This window comes from Heterodontus francisci, chromosome 33 (genome assembly GCF_036365525.1).
Source record: "Heterodontus francisci isolate sHetFra1 chromosome 33, sHetFra1.hap1, whole genome shotgun sequence".
Classification (NCBI taxonomy): domain Eukaryota; kingdom Metazoa; phylum Chordata; class Chondrichthyes; order Heterodontiformes; family Heterodontidae; genus Heterodontus; species Heterodontus francisci.
The window spans coordinates 51,747,972-51,764,130 of NC_090403.1; the positions used below are offsets into that span (position 1 = coordinate 51,747,972).

General features: G+C 42.6%; 3 non-coding genes across 3 annotated transcripts; all 3 read right to left on the bottom strand.

The window, feature by feature from the left end:
- Positions 1 to 2,271: 2,271 nt before the first annotated feature.
- trnac-gca (transfer RNA cysteine (anticodon GCA)) lies at positions 2,272 to 2,343 on the bottom strand. The gene has a single exon. It is a non-coding gene; the product is annotated as a tRNA-Cys (tRNA).
- A 10,901-nt stretch (positions 2,344 to 13,244) lies between these two features.
- On the bottom strand, positions 13,245 to 13,316 carry trnac-gca (transfer RNA cysteine (anticodon GCA)). The gene has a single exon. It is a non-coding gene; the product is annotated as a tRNA-Cys (tRNA).
- Positions 13,317 to 15,377: 2,061 nt separating this feature from the next.
- On the bottom strand, positions 15,378 to 15,449 carry trnac-gca (transfer RNA cysteine (anticodon GCA)). Its single transcript has one exon. It is a non-coding gene; the product is annotated as a tRNA-Cys (tRNA).
- Positions 15,450 to 16,159: the final 710 nt, after the last annotated feature.

The following is a 16,159-nucleotide window of genomic DNA, read 5'->3' on the forward strand; positions in this document are numbered from 1 at the left end:
AGAGGGCATGAAAGAATATTGGCAAGCAATATCAAGGTGAACCCAAAGATGTTTTGTCAATACATTAAGAGTGAGAGGATAACGAAGGAGAAAGTAGGGCCCATAAAACACCAAAAAGGTAACCTATGTGTAGGAGTGGAAGATACTTTGCATCTGTCTTCACAAAAGAGGGGGATGATGCAGATATTATAGTTAAGGAGGAAGAGTGTAAAGTATTGGATGTAATAAACATAGGGAGAGAGGAAGTACTAATGGGATTAGCATCCTTGAAAGCTGATAAATCACCAGGGCCAGATAAAATGCACCCTAGGCTGTTAAAAGAAACAAAGAGGAAATAACAGAAGGTCTGACCATCATTTTCCAGTCCTCATTAGATACAGGTGTGGTGCCGGAGGACTGGAGATTGCTAACGTTAACCTCTGTTTAGAAAAGGAGCGAAGGATAGACCAAATAATTACAGGCCAGTCAGTCTAACCTCAGTAGGGGGCAAATTATTGGAATATCTTCTGAGAGACAGGATAAACTGTCACTTAGAAAGGCACTATCAAGGATATTCAGCATGGATTTATTAAGGGAAGATCTTGTTTGATCAACTTGATCAAATTTTTGAAGAAGTAACAAGGAAGGTAGATGAGGATAATGCAGTTGGTGTGGTCTACATGGATTTTAGCAAGGCTTTTGCAAAGTCCCACATGGCAGACTGGTTAAAAAAATAAAATCCCATGGGATCCAGGGAAATGCAGCAAGGTGGATACAAAATTGGTTCAGTGGTAGGAAACATTATGAATCCATATCGCTGGTAATATGTATAACATGGATTGGGCATCTGGATTTAAATATGGGACTTTTGATCTGTAGTCTAATGCTCTGCCACTAAGCTATACAACTTCTCAATAGCCAAGGCCCCATGAGATTTGCAAACAAATGATCCAATAGATAACGGCCTACATCTGCCACACAACCATCATCCGCATTTAATTAGAGCAAATTTCCAGTTGGGTAGGATATTCACCCACTCTGAGATGCCCCACTCCATGTCCCCGACCTCATTCCTGGCACCAGATCATTGACATATGTGGGAAGCTGTCATTGGTCAAACTGCACAAACATTTGATCACTGCCTCTGTCACCAAAACCCCAACCTTAACGTTTATCATCTTAACGGGTGGTTTTAGGTAAAAAGCAGTTATGAAGAGTTATTATTACTGATCTTAATGATCACAGAGCTGTAGGAAGGCCAACTATGAATTCTTATTTGTGAAAAATATATGCAACATTGAGTAGGCTCCTGAATTTGAACCAGGTAGGGTTGGCACAGCAATTAAATGCTCCACCACTGAGCTACACCCCCAAGAACTGACATTGAAGTGTTATGTACTTCAGAATAAAATGGTCCATTGTACAAGACAGCATCCAGATTAAAAACAAAGCAAAAGAATAGATGGAGTCTTTTCAAGAAAACATTGAGGAGATTAGGAGACTTTTTTAAACAGTATGTAATGATCTGAAATGCACTGTCTGAAAGGATGGTGGAAGCAGTTTCAATAACAACACTGAGAAAAGAACTTGATTAATATTTGAAGGGAAAAAGCAACAGGGTTATGGGGAAAGAACAAGGGTCTGCAATCAATTGGCTAATTCTTCTAGTTGGCATGATGGCACAACAGACCAAATTACTCTTTCTGTACTGTCTCTATAACCAAAACCCAAATCAATGCATTCACCAGCTCCAAGCTTGGTGAAAAGTGGTTATGCAGAGTTATTATTACAAATCTTAAATGAGTACAGAAATGGTGTAACATTAGCAAACCATTTTTGCTGAAATAAGTAAGATAGGAAGGGACCACTTGGATTTGAACCAGAGACTTACACTCTACCATTAATCTACATCCACAAGAACCGGAGAAATGCTTTATGTACTTCACAATAAAATAATCTGCAGCACAAGACAACATCAGGGCTGAAAGGAAAGTAGGATAAGAGATGTGGTCTTTTTAAGAAGTTATTGAGGCGATGAAGAGTCATCTGTTTAAACAGCAAGGGATGATCTAAAATGCACTGTCTGAAAGGCTGGTGGAAGCAGATTTATTAGCAATATTGAAAAAAGAATTTGATTAATATTTGAAGGGAAAAAGCAAGGGACTTGGATCAATTGGATAGCTCACATGAACAGCCAACATGATAGCACAACAGGCTAAACAACTTCTTCCTGTGCTTGATCACTACAGCATTGGTAGAACATTAGCACTGGTCAACATAAATTCAACAGTAAGGGGGCACCTGGACTTGAACCAGGGACCTCTTGATCTGCAGTCAAATGCTCTACCACTGAGCTATACCCCCACAGAGTGAGCAGTGGTTACCATAGCCTAACTTTCCCACACAATCTACATCACAATCTTCATCCACCCCTGAGATGCCCCACTCTATGCCCCTGACCTCACTCCTGGCACGAGATCATTGACATATTGGAGAAGGTTGGGGCAGCATAGTGGCACAGTAGTTAGCACCACAGCCTCACAGCTCCAGCGACCCGGGTTCAGTTCTGGGTGCTGCCTGTGCGGAGTTTGCAAGTTCTCCCTGTGACTGCGTGGGTTTCCGCCAGTGCTCTGGTTTCCTCCCACAGCCAAAGACTTGCAGTTGGTAGGTAAATTGGCCATTGTAAATTGCCCCTAGTGTAGGTAGGAGAATGGTGGGGATGTGGTAGGGAATATGGGGTTAACGTAGGATTAGTGTAAAATAGGTGGTCGTTGGTCGGCACAGATTCGGTGGGCCGAAGGGTCTGTTTCAGTGCTGTATCTCTAAATAAATAAATAAGGTGTCTCGGGTCTCTGCCCAGGATTTTTGTCCATCTGTGGACAGAACCTGGCTGTGGGAGAATGAGGCGGTTAGTGCACTGCCAGTGAAAAGTTTTAAAAAACTTTTTAAAAGATCTACTTTTCTTGGTGCATGGCGTCACACTGAAACTATTTGCACAGGCTGCTCCACTCTTGTCATCAGCCAAGGCTCAGTGATATGATTTGCACTTTTGAGTCAAAATTTTGTGTGTTCCAGCTTGCCGCTCCAAAGAGCTGGGCACACAATCCAGGCTGACAAATCAGTGCAGTACTGAGGGATTGCTGCATTGTTGCAGGAGTCATTTCTCAAATGTAATGTAAACCTGAGGGATAGAATGCCTGCTCGGCTGTACGTAAATAATCTTACGACGCTATTTGAAGAAGAGTCCTGGTTACAGTTCTCCCTAAACCATCACAAAAACAGCAAATTAGCTGTTCATTAATCTCATTCCAATTTGTGGGAGCTTTCTGTGCACAACCTCTTGATCACAGCCACTAGCACCAAAAGTGCAAATTACACATTTTTTGCCTCAAGGATTTATTTTTGGTGAGAAGCAGCTCTGAAGAGCTATATTACTGATTCTAATAAAGATATACAGCATCGAGGGCCCACCCAGATTTCAATCAAGGACCTCTTGATCTGCAGCTAAATGCTCTACCACTGAGCTACACCACCATTCCCCCATTCACTGGCAATGTGTAATGTGTTTGCAATCTATATGATGCAATCGATGATGGCCTAAGCTTCGCACACAACCCTCATCCCTACTTAATTGTGGCACATTTCCATCTGGTTAGGATACTCATCACCACCCCTGCTTGAGATGTCCCATTCCATTTCCCAATCTCATTCCTGGCACCAGATCATTAACATATGTAGGAAGCTGTCACTGCTCAATGTCCAGGGTTCACCCTGCCGTGGGGAAAAAGGGGTGGCCAGTGCACTGCCAGTGGCAAATTTTTAATAACTATTTTTAAATTTCCCACTTTTCTTGGTGCACAGTCTTGTTTAGAGGATGTTTCACAGGCTGCTCCACTCTATTCATCAGCTGAGGCTCAATGATAGCTCTCACACACTGAGTCAAAAGGTTGTATGTTCATGGTTCCCACTCTTGAGACTTGAGCACATAATCCAGACTGGAAGTTCAGTGCAGTATTGAGGTGGTGTTGCATTGGCGAAGGAGCTGCTTACAGATGAGAGTTTAACCTGCGAGCTTGTTTGTCTTCTCAGGTAGATGAATAAGACCTTATGACTATTTGAAGAATAATGAGTTACTTCTATTCCTAAAGCAACCCCCAAAATGACAGACTATCTGCTCATTTATCTCATTGCTGTTTTTGGGAGCTTTCTGTGCGATAAACACTTGAGCTCTGTCTCTTTCACTGAAACCCCAACCTACACCCTCATCAACATAAGAAGTGATTTTTGGTGAAAAGTGATTATGAAGAGTTATTATCACTGCTCTTAATGATCACAGAGCTTCTGTGCAGGAGGAACTACATTATGAATTCTTCTTTGTGAAAAGATGTACAGTATTGAGGGGCCATCTGGATGTTAATCATGGACCACTTGATCTGCAGTTGAATACTCGACCACTGACCTGCATCCGTATGAACTATGGACATGTTTCATGTACTTCATGTCATGTGTTCTTTGTGTTATCTGAAGCAGCATAATGAGGTACGTGGATTCCAGTGCCTTGAAGATCTCTAACAGGTTTATTAACAGCTGAGCTAGTATATGTAGCGAAAACTATGTACAGAACCTTTATCGAGGTGTTACAGTTGCAGAGTGACTATGGCTTCTAGTCACATGACTATGTTCCGGTACTTAGATCACTAGCATACTGAGTTCTTAAAGGGACATCACTGTTGTAGTGATCATACATCATCCCCTTTCTTTCCAAAGATGAGTCTCATTCGCTATAAGTAAAAACACATAAAACTGGATAGCATCAAAATTAGTTCTACAGGGATAGAGATTATAAAATTTACAAGTATGAGGATAGGGATTATGAAATTTACGAGTGCAGAAGCTTAAGAGTCCATATATCATTTCAGTGTTTGATAACTCTTCCAGATCCTGTTATGGTATAACCTTCTGGGGATATGGATTTCACCCTTGGATGTTTTTGGTTTGCAGATATGTTGTCAATGTGTTGGTTGTGGTCCTGTTGTTCCATCATACCCTAATCACCAGAGTGTGTTCTTTTAAGTCTGCTGTCTGCAACTGGAGTATTGTACACTTCTCTTAATTGGCTTTGGTTCCTCCTCAACACTGGTCTGCTAGCTGTTGTAATCTTGTAGGACCTAGGCTCACTGCATACTTTGGATACCTCTGCGGGTAACCATGTTCTCATTGTGGGGTGTATGACCCTGACCTTTTGTCCTGTGTGTAGCTGAGGTAGTTCCGCCCCTGCATCTCGGTCATGCACCATCTTCATTCATCTTTGTTTTTCGAGCAGTGTCTCCTGCATCTCGGAGAATTTGGACAGGTGATGGCTTGGCGGAATTGTTCACCTGTCTGCCAAACATGAGCTCTGCTGGTGATGGTAAACCCATATCCATAGGTGTAGCTCTGAGGTGTAACATGGCATCATGAAAATCTTGTTTCATTGTCCTACACTTCAGGATAAGTGATTTAACTGTGTGAACCATTTGCTCGGCAAGACCGTGAGATCTAGGGTAATGTGGTGAGGATGTCACATGGTTTATGCCCCATTTGGCACACATATCTCTGAAAGGTCTGCCCGTATACTGTGGCCCTTTGCCAGAAATTATTTCTTCAGGTACACCGAATAGACTGAATATGGCACTCAATGTGTCTGCGACGACCGCTCTTGAAGTGTCTTTTACCTGTCTGACATTTGGAAATTTGGAGAAGTAATTGGTGATTAAGATAAAGTCGTTTCCATTCACGGTAAATAGATCAGTGGTGATTTTGGACCAAGAGACTGACGGAAGCTCATGAGGGGGTAGAGGTGCTTTACGTTGTTGTGGCTGGTGGCTCTGGCATGCCTCGCGCATCCTCACTAACCTTTTGAGGTCACTGTTGATCCCTTGCTAATAAAGTGTCTCGTGCCAGAATTTAGAATACAGATGGAGAGTGTGAAGATAAAATCCAATACCAGGGTCCTGCACTTGAACAAGGGGGAACTACAATAGAATGAGGGAGGACTTGGCTAAAGTAGACTGGAAACAAAGATTTTATGGTGGGACAGTTGACGAGCAGTGGAGGACTTTCAAAGCAATTTTTCAAAGTGCTCAGCAAAAGTATATTCCAGTGAAAAGGAAGGACTGGTAGAAAAGGGGTAATCTGCCATGGGTGTCTAAGGAAATAAGGGAGGCTATCAAATTGAAAGAGAAGGCATACAAAGTGGCCAAAAACAGCATGAAACTAGAAGATTGGGAAAACTTTAAAGGTCAACAGAAAGCCACAAAAAGAGCTATAAAGAAAAGTAAGATAGAACATGAGAAAAAACTAGCACAGAATATAAAGACAGATAGCAAAAGTTTCTATAAATATATAAAACGAAAAAGAGTGGCTAAAGTAAACGTTGGTCCTTTAGAGGATGAGAAGGGGAATTTAGTTATGGGATATGATGAAATGGCCGAGGCATTGAACAGGTATTTTGTATCGGTCTTCACAGTGGAGGACATTAATAACATGCCAGTAATTGACAAAAGAACGTAGGTGAGGACCTGGAAACAATCATTATTACGGAAGAGGTAGTGTTGGGCAAGCTAATGGAGCTAAGGATTGATAAGTCTCCTGGCCCTGATGGAATGCATCCCAGGGTACTAAAAGAGATGGTGGGAGAAATAGCAGGTGCACTGGCGGTAATTTTCCAAAATTCGCTGGACTCTGGGGTAGTCCCAGCAGATTGGAAAACAGCAGATGTGACGCCACTGTTTAAAAAGGGAGGTAGACAAAAGATGGGGAATTATAGACTGGTTAGCTTAACCTCTGTAGTGGGGAAGATGCTTGAGTCTATTATCAAGGAAGAAATGGCAGGGCATCTCGATAGAAATTGTCCCGTTGGGCAGACGCAGCATGGGTTCATGAAGGGCAGGTCATGCTTGACAAATCTTTTGGAATTCTATGATGACATTAGGAGCAAGGTGGACAATGGGGACCTAGTGGATGTGGTGTACCTAGATTTCCAAAAGGCCTTCGACAAGGTGCCGCACAAGAGGCTGCTGCATAAGATAAGGATGCATGGCATTAGGGGTAAAGTATTAGCATGGATAGAGGATTGGTTGACTAACAGGAAGCAGAGAGTGGAGATAAATGAGTGCTATTCTGGTTGGCAATCAGTCACTAGTGGTGTGCCTCAGGGATCGGTGTTGGGACTGCAATTATTTACAATTTATATGGATGATTTGGAGTTGGGGACCACGTGTAGGGTGTCAAAGTTTGCAGATGACACTAAGATGAGTGGCAGAGCAAAGTGTGCAGATGACTGTGAAACTTTGCAGAGGAACATAGATACATTGAGTGAGTGGGCAAAGGTCTGGCAGATGGAATACAATGTTAATAAATGTGAAGTCATTCACTTCGGTAGGAGTAACAGTAAAAAGGATTATTACTTGAAGGGTAAAAAGTTGCAGCATGCTGCTATGCAGAGGGACCTGGGTGTCCTTGTGCATGAATCGCAGAAGGTTGGTCTGCAGGTACAGCAAGTAATTAGGAAGGCAAATGGAATTTTGTCCTTCATTGCTAAAGGGATTGAGTTTAAAAGCAGAGAGGTTATGTTGCAGCTGTATAAGGTACTGGTGAGGCCGCACCTGGAGTACTGTGTGCAGTTTTGGTCTCCTTACTTGAGAAAGGATGCACTGGCACTGGAGAGGGTGCAGAGGAGGTTCACTAGGTTGATTCCGGAGTTGAGGGGGTTGGCTTATGAGGAGAGACTGAGTAGATTGGGATTATATTCAATGGAATTCAGAAGAATGAGGGGGGATCTTATAGAAACATATAAAATTATGAAGGGAATAGATAAGATACAAGTAGAGAGGATGTTTCCACTGGCAGGTGAAGCTAGGACAAGAGGGCATAGCCTCAAGATTAGAGGGAGCAGATTTAGGACTGAATTAAGAAGGAACTTCTTCACCCAGAGGGTTGTTAATCTATGGAATTCCTTGCCCAGTGAAGTAGTTGACGCTTCTTCAGTAAACGTTTTTAAAGCTAAGGTAGATATCTTTTTGAACAATAAAGGAATTAAGGGATACTGTGGGAGCGCGGGTAAGTGGATCTGAGTCCACGAAAAGATCAGCCATGATCTTATTGAATGGCAGAGCAGGCTTGAGGGGCCGGACGGCCTACTCCTGCTCCTAGTTCTTATGATCTTATGATCTTATATGGCCTTGGTGAAATTGTGACACGGTGTCCTGTTGGAGAGATTTGGGCACAATCACTTGTTTTTCTTTGAAGGTGACGCCTCTTGAGATACCAAATTCATCTTTCCGGCACCTCTTTTATCGTATCAGGCCAACCATCTATGATGACTCTCCACAGTGTCTTCAGTAGTGGGTCATTGGCTGTTTCTGATTGCAGTTGGTCACATTTGTGCTGACCAAAATGCAATAAATTGATTTTGATCACATCTTCTACCTTGATGTCCACGCTGTCTACCTGTAGATCCAATGGAACTTCTTCATTCTTGTTCAGGTTTAGCAATCTGCTTAGTGTATCCATGGTGACCATTTTGGTACCCGATTTGTAGCAGACGTTGAAGTTGTACTCCTATACTTTCACCAAGATTCGCTGTAGTCGAGGTGGTGCAGTTGTCAATGTTTAGCGCCAAATCATCTCCAGTGGTTTGTGGTCGGTTTCCACAATGAACTTCTTAATACCAGAGCAAGTTTTCACACTCTATGTTTGAGTAATTGGATTGTGCTAAGGATAAACACTTTGATCCGAATACAATTGGTTTGCCATCCTGCAGGATGGATGATCCTAGCCCTTTCTGTGAGGCGTCAACTTCCAGGATTGTCTTCTTCCTTGGATCATAGTATCGCAGGGTATAGGTTTCTACTGCCAATGCTTGTTTGAGAGACTCAAACAAATGTTGATGGTCTTCCTGCCATACATATGGTATATCTTTCTTTAAGAACTCTCTTAGTGATGATGCTTTGCCAGAAAAATTTGGAATGTATGCTGCCAAGAAGATGAAAAATCTAAGACATTGCTGTAGATCTTCCTTGTTATGTGGGGTAGGCATATGTCTTACATCTTTGACTTTGCCTGGGTCAGGATGGATTCTGCAACCTGATTAGATGGAGCCAAAGAAATTGATCTGATTTACATTCACCTGGCATTCTTTGCTGTTAAAAACAAGCCCTTCACAATGAGCTACTGCCATCAGTGAATGAAGACTTCGATCATGCTCTTCTTTGGATTTGCCTATAATGCGATATCATCGGCAATGAATATACATCCAGGCACGTTTTCTATAATTCTGTCCATATGCTGCTGAAACAGATCTTGACTGACTGATAAGCCGAGGGGTAGTGTCTGGAAGCAATATCTTCCAAATGGTGTTCTGAAGGTGGTGACTTCCTGAGATTCCTTAGCTAGATGTATCGACCAATATTAATTCCTATTAACTCTGCACTGCTTCCCCTTTAAGAAATTCTCTTTTATTTAGACTAGCTGCTTTTATGGAGTGTAACAGGTGCGTGACAGTGTTCTCTGTTTATTTTGCTTTCTGCACTTCAACTTGTATGTTTACACAGCTGTTCGATAGGCAGTTCGAAGGTTTTTCCCTTTGCTTTTTTTGGCTAAAGTTTATTTATCTTCTTCACAGTTGACTAGTTTAATGATTTTTGCATCAATGGATGCTCTGCAGCGTTGGGGGTGGGGGGGGGGGGGGGTGGGTTCCTGCGCATTTTATTTGGAGCCCTCCTGAAATGGCACCGACCTCAATCAGGCTGAGAGAGGAATTAGGTTTTCCCCATTTTTTCTCTCTCTCCCATGGAGGCTTTAAAAGTCAATTTTTTAAGCACTTCAAAGCTTTTTGTAAAAAATTGGAATTCCTCAACTGTCAGCGCAATGACTCACCCGATCACAGGAATTTATTTGCAGCCTGTCATTCAGTGCTCTGTCTCCCACAGCTGGAGCTAAGTTCTTTTCTTCTTTCCACTGTTTGGGCCAGTATTTCTTTCACTCTTTTCAGGGACTGGTTTTAAAGTTTCTTCACGTGTTTGCCATTTTGCCCATGGCCTTCAAGGTTATAGCTGGTCTTTTCACCACAGCTGTCACCATGTCATGTGTTCTTTGTGTTATCTTAAGCAACACAATGAGGTACGTGGATTCCAGTGCCTTGAAGATCTCTAACAGGTTTATTAACAGCTAAGCTAGTATATACAATACAGAGCAAACTATGTACAGAACGTTTGTCCAGGGTGTTACAGTTGCAGAGTAACTATGGATTCTAGTCACATGACTAAGTCCTGGTACTTAGCTTGTGAGCATACTGAGTTCTTAAAGGACATCACTCTTGTAGCGCTCATACAACATTTCAGAAGAAAATGGTCTGCAGCACAAGACAACATCAGGGCTAAAAAAAAGTAGGGTAAGAGGTGGGGTCATTTCAGGAAATTATTGAGGCGATGAGGACACATTTGTTTAAACAGCAAGTGAATATCTGAAAAGCACTGTCTGAAAGGCTGGTGGAAGCAGATAAATTTGCAGCATTGAAAAGACAACTAGATTAATGTTTGGAGGGGAAAAGCTGCAGGGTAGTAGGGAAAGAGCAAAGAACCTGTTCAATTGAACAGTTTTCTTGAAGAGCTGGCAGAACAGGCCAAATGACCTATTTCTGTGCGGTAATATTTGACAATTGCAGAGTTGGTGTAACAAATGCTAGTTGCAAAAGATGGTTACAAGCGGGCACCTGGAGTTGAACCAGGAACTTCTTGATCTGCAATGTTCTACCATTGAGCTTTTGTCCCTCACACAAAGCATGTTTTTTTAAATGCTTTGCAATCAAATGAGCCAATAGATGATGGCCTAAGGTTCTCACACAACCCTCACCCCTACTTAATTGGGCCACATTTGGCACCATAGAATATTCACCCACCCTTGAGATGCAGCACTCCATTCCCCCAATCGCATTCCTAGCACCAGGTCATTGATATAGGGGGGAAGCTCTCAATGGTCCATGCCCAGGATTCATGACCATCTGTGGTCTGAACCTGGCTGTGGGAGAAAGAAGTGGTTAGTACACTGCCAGTGAAAAGTTTTTAAAACTTTAAGCTTCCCACTTGTCTTGGTGCGGGCCTCGCTCTGAATATATTTGCACAGACTGCTCCACTCCACACATCAGCTGAGGCTCAGTGATAGGATTCACATTACTAATTGAAAAAGTTGTGTGTTCCAGCTTCCCCTCCAAAGAGTTGAGCACATAATCCAGGCTGACATTTCAGTGAAGTACTGAGGGATTGCTGCATTGTTGGAGGAGGAGTATTTCAAATGACATGTAAAACTGAGGGCTTGTCTGCCTTCTCCGATGGACATAAAAGATCATAGGCCACTTTTTGAAGAAGAGTCCAGGGCTACATTTATCCCTAAACCACCACGGAAAAGACAGATTTTCTGCTCATTTACTTCATTGAAGTTCATGGGATCTTGGCAGTATGCAAACTCTTGATTACTGCTTCCATCACCAAACCCAATTGACTCTGAAGGGGATGATGTTTGGTGAAAAGTGATTATGAAGAGTTATGATCAATGATGTGAATGATCACAGAGCTACCATACAGCAAGGATTATAGAAACATAGAAACATAGAAAATAGGAGCAGGAATAGGCCATTCGACCCTTTGGGCTTGCTCCGTCATTCAAAAAAGATCATGGCTGATCATCTAATTCAGTACCTTGTTCCCGCTTTTTCCCCATACCCCTTGATCCCTTTGGCATTAAGAAATATATCTATCTCCTTCTTGAATATATTTAATGATTTGGCCTCCACTGCCTTCTGCGGTAGAGAATTCCATAGGTTCACCACCCTCTGAGTGAAGAAATTTCTCCTCATCTTGGTTCTAAATGACATACCCCATATGCGGAGACTGTGACCCCTGGTTCTGGACTCCCCAGCCATCGGGAACATCCTCCCTGTATCTAGCCTGTCCATTCCTGTTCAAATTTTATAGGTTTCTATGAGATCCCCTCTCATTCTTCTAAACTCTAGTGAATATAGGCCTAGTTGACCCATCAATCCTGCCATCCCAGGAATCAGCCTAGTAAATCTTCTTTGCACTCCCTCCATGACAAGAACATCCTTCCTCAGATAAGGAGACCAAAACTGCACACAATACTCCAGATGTGGTCACACCAAGGCCCTGTATAACTGCAGTAAGACATCCTTGCTCCTGTACTCAAATCCTGTTGCAATGAAGGCCAACATGCCATTCGCCTTCCTAAATGCTTGTTGCATCTGAATGCTTGCTTTCAGCAACTGGTGTACAAGGACACCCAGGTCTCGTTGCACCTCCCTCTTTCCCAATCTATTGACGTTCAGATAATAATCTGTCTTTCTGTTTTTACAACCACAATTATCCACATTATACTGCATCTGCCATGCATTAGCCCATTCACTCAACTTGTCTAAATCACATTGGAGCCTCTTTGCATCCTCCTCACAGCTCACTTTACTCCCCAGCTTTCTGTCATCTGCAAACTTGGAAATGTTACATATAGTTCCCACTCCCAAGTCATGAATATATATTGTGACTAGCTGGGGCCCAGGCTCAAAACACAGTGTCCAACATTAAATGGAAGTCCGCGATTGGACAACATTTGCTAAATAATCCACAGTGTGCGAAGAATTATGCTGACAACCAATTTAAGATTGTCAATAGGGCTCGCAGTGTGGTGGATTTGCATGTACTGGAAGCTACATATTTAATACACAGGGCCCTGTTCTTTTCAGACAGAAAGAACATGTACAAACATTGCACCTGTTTCAGCTGAACAAAATAAGTGACAGCTATTCACTGGTTTATTCCTCAGGGCAATGCCTTGACCAATCAGAGTCAAGCTGCCTGGTTTAAATTTTAAACAAAGCTTGGCAGTTAACTGTTAGTCACTGTAAACTGGTACATTCACCATGGCAATGCCTCTGCCAATCAGAGTTCACTTGCCAACCAATCAGCACTGTCTTCTCATGCAGTATAAGTTGTTGTTTTCTCTTACATTTGTTATTTTTGCGATTGTCCTGATGACTGCAAGACCAAAAGCTTCAACGTGTTTCTATTTTCAGCAACATCTGATCTCATATTTCCAGCACTTTTATTTCAGATTTCCAGCATCGGCAGTATTTTGCTCTTATCTATCTGTGCTGTAGTATACAACAATTACAGAGCTGGTGTAAAATTAGTAGACATTACTTGTTAAACATAGGAGGAAGGGGGCACCTGGATTTAAATCAGGGACCACTTGATCTGCAGTCAAATGCTCTCCCGCTGAGCTATACCCCCTTACCACAAGTGAGATTTTAAAAAAGTATTTTGCAATCAAATGATCCAATATTTGATATACTAATCTCCACACAATCCTCACCCCTACTTAATGGGGGCATATTTCCAGCCATGTATGATAATCACCACCCCCCCCCCCCCCACCCCCACCTCATTCCTGGCACCAGATCATTAACATATGGGGGAAGCTCTCAATGGTTTGTGGCCAGGATTCATGCCTGTCTGTGGACAGAACCTGGCTGTAGGAGAAAGAGGTGCTTCGTACACTGCCAGTGAAAAGTTTTCAAAAATTATTTTATGATCTCCCACTTTTCTTGGTGCACGGCATCACTGAGAATGTTTGCACAGGCTGCCCCACTTGAGTCATCAGCGGAGGCTCCCTGATTGGATTCGCACTAAGTCAAAAGGTTATGTTCCAGCTCCCCCTCCAAAGAGTTGAGCACAGAATCTAGCCTGACAATTCAGTGTAGTACTGAGCTGTTGCTTCATTTTCGCAGCTGGCATTTTTCAGATAAAATGTTAAACTGAGGGCTTGTCTGCCTTTTCAGGTGGAGATAAAAGATCTTATGACACAATTTGATGAAGAGTCCTGGGCTACATTTATCTCTAAACCACCACAAAGGTAGGAGTTTACCAGCTGATTTATCTTATTGTTGTCTGTGGGAGCTTGCTGTGTACAACCTCTTGATTGCTGTCTCTATAACCCCAAAATCCCAACTGATGCAACTTAAGCTGAGATTTTTGGTGAAAAGTCAATTTGAAGAGTTCATATCACTGATCTTAATGATCAGTCGGGACTACATGATGATTTCTTGTTTGCGAAAGCATGAACAGCGTTGCGAGGAGAGCAAGATTTGAACCAGGGACCATGTAGTTTGCAGTCAAATGTTCTACACTGAGATACCGCCTAAAAATGTACTTCAGAATAAAATGGCCCATAGCACAAGACAACATTAGGGCCAGAAAGAAAGTAGTAGCAGAGTTGGGATCATTTCATGAAATTATTGAGGATATGAGGGGACATTTGTTTAAGGAGCAAGTGATGATCTGAAATGCACTGTCAGAAAGGGTGGTGGAAGCAGATTCAATTGGAACATTGAAAAAACAAATCTGATTAATATATGAAAGGATCAGGCTACAGAAAAGAGCAAATATCTGATCAATTAGATAGTTCTCCTGAAAACACATCAGGCCAGACAGATGACTTCTCAGTGGTAGAGCATTTGCCTGCAGATCAAGCGGTTCCATGTACTCCCTTAATGCTGAGTTTATGTTGACCAGTGCTCATGTTCTGCAATTCTGTTATCGTCAAGCACCGAAAAAAGTTATTTAGCCTGTTGTGCCATCATGTTGGCTCCTCACATGCTTGATCCAGGTCCCTTGCTTTTGAGGGATTTCTTCACCCAGAGAGTGGTGAACCTGTGGAATTCTCTACCACGGAAAGCAGTTGAGGCCAAATCATTAAATATATTCAAGAAAGAGTTAGATATAGTTCTTAGGGCTAAAGGGATCAAGGAAGAAAGCAGGAACAGGGTAGAGGCCTGCTACCCGATCCGAACCTGACGGGATCCGACGAAATGTGTCGAGTCCGGGTCGGGTTGGGCCCATCTTCTGGGGCCAGCTTTTGGGCTTGGGTCGGGTTGGGCCGAGTCCAGATTGAGTTGGTCGGGTCTGGCTGGACACACACGGTAAGTGCTCTGCTGATAAGTATTAAAAATAAAAAAACTTACCTGAGCAGGGAGTCCGGGACGAAACTGAGTCTGCACAGTGAGCGAATGATGTCTCGCACAAGCGCTGCGGCTTCTTGCAGGTTCGGTGTCAGGAAGGTAAGTAAAAGGGACAGTCAGGTCGGGCCTGGTTCTTTCTCCTGACCTAAAGCAAGCCTCCAGAACAGGGTACTGAGTTTGGATGATCAGCAATGATCATATTGAATGGTGCAGGCTCGAAGAGCCAAGGCCCAATAATGCTCCTGTTTTTTCTATGCTGCACTATTCTTCGATTTTAGAGCTGGTATAATATTATTATAATACTAATAAACTTTAGATATGAGACACAACATTAAGGGAGCACCTGGATTTGAACCAGGGACCTCTTGATCTGCAGTCAAATGCTTTACCACTGAGCTATACTCCCTAATACATGCACTATCTTAATGTACTTTGGAGTAAAATGGTCATGGCAGAAGCGATCATCAGCATGGAAAGGGAAGTAGGAAAAGAAATGGAGTCATTTCAGGAATTTCTTGAGGAGATAAGGAAACTTTTTTTATGCAGCATGTTATGATCTGGAATGCACTGCCTGAAAGGATAGTGGAAGCAGATTCAATAGTAACATTCAAAAGAGAATTGGATAAATAGGTAAAGTTTTTTTTTACGGAGAATGGGGACAGCGCTACGAAGTGCTGGCACAGCCACGATGGGACGAATGGCCGCCTTCTCCGCTATTCTGTGTGTCTATGTGTGTGTTTGTTTCTCGGTATTCTATGCAGTGTAAAACATAAATTAAACTGCGGTTTTAAAGCTCTACGCTGAAACCAGAGGGCTATGATCATAAAGGAATGCAATGCAGATTGTGGTTACAACAAACCACATTTGAGATGAATCATTTCATGATCCTAAGTAGACTTTAATAACAGCCTTCCGCCCCAAAAACCGAGTCACTTTGCTTCCCCGTGAAGACTGCAATTTAAAGTGACATTGTCCTCCTTCAGCCATGCACTCCATGTGGTCCCTCTGCAGAGTTCCAGCCGGTAACCCCGGGGGTCTGGAGAGGCTTGGACTGGTTTGATGACGGGTTAGAACTGGATGTCTGCGGTTAGACTCAGTAACAGTAAAAAGTTAGAA